A 4,155-nucleotide genomic window follows, 5' to 3' on the forward strand; every position below is an offset into this window, starting at 1 on the left:
GCATGAGAGATGGTAACATCCCTCACACGAAGAACAACTAACTGTCCTCTTCCTGTTGTTAACAGTCGAGCAACTCAGGCACCCGCGTCCTCTCCCCTCCATCCCTCGGCCGTTTCCATAAGGTTAGGCGAAGACCAAGACGGAACGGCTGCTGTGGCTACAATCAAAATTACGCTTATGCTAGATCGAATACTACGTGCAGCCAGTCAAGCAAGTGGCACGCCGCAAAAGAATAACGAGCACACTCAGTAGAAAGACGTGTCAATAATAAAATCGCCGCGTCAGCAAAAACGAGACGAGAGAATGGGAGCAACGCACGTGCAAGGCAACAGAGCAAACAACAAGCAATCGAGGAGCTCTTAGGCACCACACAACCTGCCCTCGTGGATGCTCAGTTAACACTCCTAATACTAATTGTAGATATGAGCACAAGCCATGAGCTGATCACAACAAAGCTACCAAAATGGTGGCCAGGCAGTTTTTGCTTCAGCAAGTGAGAGGCATTTAGTTTCAAGTCCTGCCCAGCTGGTAGCTTAATTTCATTGGCTTGACTTTAGAAAGCAACAAAAACCTTGAATTTTGACAAAACAATCTTGTTTTTCAAGAAATTTCTATTGTCTACTTGCTTACCTGGGATTTGCAAAGGGTGTCACTTTGAGCTAAAAATAAACTTTTATATTGTATTGGGACATTAAAATAAGATAGTTCAAAATCAACCTAGCAGTTCTTAGAGCATGCTCTCTAAATTTCAGAGCTCTGTTGATAGCCACACAGTGATGGTAGAAGTCGCAAAAAAGAAGATTTTCAAGTCCAATGCCTGTGCCGCATGCAGATGGCAATGGCAGTACGTTCAGTAAGAGCTATGATGGTGCAGTGGTGAGAGACTCATTCTCTTGCAACCAGCATCCAGGTTCAAGTCTCACTGAGGACAAGTTCTTCTGGGAAGCTCAGCTCATGGTCAACTCAGCCACTCATCCAAATCTGGTTGATAAATGAGTACCTGGCTTATCCAGGGTGTTGCACAATGCAAAAATGATTCTGACGGGTCAGCAAACCAGTGATGGTCGTGGAACTACCAGTGGCATTAGTGCCTGGTAAAACTGACCTATCACCTCCCTCCCTTACCTAGTTGCCACTACCTTGATGGGCAATTACAATAACAGTGGTGCAGTAGTGATTCAGATCAGCGATCATGTGGATGTAACAATGACTTTCTGTTTTGAGTTTATAGCATGTAATTGACTGACCAGGATGATTTTACTGTTACAAAGACATCCCTACATGAAATGTTTACTTGCACATACCCCATGATCTACTTACTTGTGAAACTTGTCAAGTGCTAGTCAGCCTAGGTCATAGGCTACTACTATGCAGTTTGTACTAAAAAAAACTTTTATATCTTATTGGGCCACTCCTAAAATATGATCAGAAATCAAGCTAACAGTTCTTTGAGCATGCTCTCTAAATTTCAGAGCTCTGTCGATAGTCACATAGTGAGGCTGGAAGTCACAAAAAGACAAGTCCAGCACTCGTGTGACTGGCAGCTGCAGTGGCATTCGGTGATGTGGTAATAGTAGTACCAATGTTATTAATTTATTAATATTAATTTATTATTGTTCATAATTTATTATTTATTTATCATACATAAAAGTTGCACAGGTGTTGGCTTAAAAATGTGATTGATGGAATTAGCATATCTTCTTTCCAAAAAAATGGCAGTCATTTCCGCATGACGGGGTAATAAGAGACACTCCCCCCCAGGGTAATAAGGGACACCCCTAAAAAGGCATTTACAGTAGAGCCTTGGTTAGCAAGAGCTCCAGGTAACAAAAAATCAATTAACAACAATAATTTTAATTAGATTTACCTTGCTCAGTGAACAAATTTCACTTGACAAAAAATAAGTGCATCATTGTTCATTGCCAAACTGTGCATAGAATGTCATAGATAGAATTGTTCACTGGGCAACATAGAATGAAAGGTAATTAACCTAAGCTATGATTTTTTCTCAAAAAATATGATGGTTGTCACTAAAATATTCCTTTGTGTTTCAGGTGTGTTTTCTACAATCTTTTATGTTATAATGAATTCACTTGACTTGATTAAAATGGTGCAAAATTACATGCCGCCCTGTGAGCTTACCTACAGAAGAAATGCTACATGGCTGCTGATATGAAGCTTGCAATGGACAAGGTTGTTGTCAATGCTCAATGGCATGTCCATGGATACAGTGATATCACATCAATAATACGGTAATGCATGGATAAGGTAATACCACATCAATAAAGGAAAAACAAGTAAAAATCACAGAAAATGTCATTTATTCTACATATACATTATCTACAAAGGAAGAGAAGGACTTCAGAGTACTGTTAGTCATGGATGAGCACACTCTGCATGCTTCCAATGTTATAAAATTGAGTTTTATTTCAAGTGTCCCTTATTACCCCGTTCCCAGGGTTGGTTCAGGAGGCTTTTATTTTGCGACTGACATCTTACTAATAGCATATGGAATTTTTTCAGAGATGCCATACGATAACCCTTGCAAATACCTTTAAAATGAGCCCAAACTCATTTATGAAATGTTTCATGTTAAGAAGTTATTAAGGAAAAATGCTCAAAACAGTCCCTTATTACCCTGTTTGATGGTATATAATTTACTTATCATTTATTTATCAATCACTTACCATATATTTATTATTTATCTATTATTTATTTATCATCTATTCATCATTTATAAGTCCAATGGTGCCAAAACCATGAAACTGGAATTTATTCTGTTTAATTCTGCCTTTTGATGAATTTATACCATTCATATCTATAGAAACACCCGTTTTCCCCATCCACCCAATTTCACAGCCTCAACCAAAATTTTTTATTCAAGTTAGAATAGATGATAGCCTCACAAGAAGAGTTTACTAATGGTGCTAAAATCTTCAAAATTGGCTTTTAGGAAACCAGGAACTTAAAGTTTTTCTAAAAAAATGAATAGAGGCATAAAAAATGACTAAAAGTAATTGAATAAAGGAAACATTTATAGCCTTTTTCATTTTATTTGGACTCCGCTTAAATTTATATGGTATTTTTCTAATGTTTCTTTTCAGATGTGTGATTTTCATTGTGATCAATGGAAATTTTTTTACATACCCAACCTAACAGTTATTTTAACCAGTAATTTTAGGAAACTTTTGCCTGATATTTTAAATAGGCATCAAAATATTATATATTTTATTTAAGCAGTAAAGGCAATGCATAATAAATATACCAGGGGGGCAACGGGCAGGATGCATCAAAATCTGACAAAATGTACTAAATGTACCAAAATCAGAAAAATATGATAAAATTTGATAAATTGGAATGAATAAAATGAATTTTAGGAGAATTAATCAATTCCATGGTAATATTATTATTAATAGTGGTACAACAACAAATTCATTCTGAATTTGTTGTTGTACCACTTAACCATTCTACAGGCCTACAGCTCAATTCTATCACAACTCACAATTATTAAAATTAGTACCTACCTCTTGGCTCTGTCAGACTGTCAGCATTCTGCATTGTCATTGTGGCAAATAAATTTTTCAGACTCATTTCATTTTTAATTTCTTCATATAGTCAAGATTTGAGCCAATGTCTTGTCACTCATATCTCTTATGTATGATGAGGATGGTTACAATCATACGATGGTATGGGCAAAGGTATCCATTAGACTCCTGTGTTTGGTATTTTTTTCCCTGAAACAAGACAGATGAGACAGCAAAGCCAGGACAATTTTCAGCCCTGCATAGGAATTCCGGGCCAATACCAAGACAAGACAAGACATCCCAGTTAAATAGGTAACATAAAATTTCCCAGAATTTATAGCCATTTTAACCCATTAATGACGAGAATTATTTACTGAATTTTTTTTGGGTTCCTTGAGAGAATATTATCATTTGTGATGGTATTAAATAAAAAATATGTTCATATATTACTTTTTTGTTGTATGTGAAAAATTATAGCTTGGTTCCATATGGAACCGCTTGGCATTAACATGTTTCTTCAAACAACACTTTTTTCGATAGTAAATCAAGCAAGGTTATTCATAATAGATAATACGTAATATACATACGTATTCATAATGGACAATACTGATGATAAACCAATCATGGCAGA

General features: G+C 36.2%; 1 protein-coding gene across 1 annotated transcript in view; it reads right to left on the bottom strand.

Moving 5' to 3' along the window:
* The window catches only part of LOC108670803, an 11,024-nt gene extending 7,472 nt beyond the window's left edge, over nt 1–3,552 (bottom strand). The window contains exon 1 of the mRNA XM_018158298.2: nt 3,525–3,552. The gene's annotated coding sequence lies outside the window, so the exon portion shown is untranslated. The remainder of the gene's footprint in view (nt 1–3,524) is intronic.
* Between the last annotated feature and the right edge of the window lie 603 nt (nt 3,553–4,155).

This window comes from Hyalella azteca, unplaced genomic scaffold (genome assembly GCF_000764305.2).
Source record: "Hyalella azteca isolate HAZT.00-mixed unplaced genomic scaffold, Hazt_2.0.2 contig6106, whole genome shotgun sequence".
Taxonomy (NCBI): Eukaryota; Metazoa; Arthropoda; class Malacostraca; order Amphipoda; family Hyalellidae; genus Hyalella; species Hyalella azteca.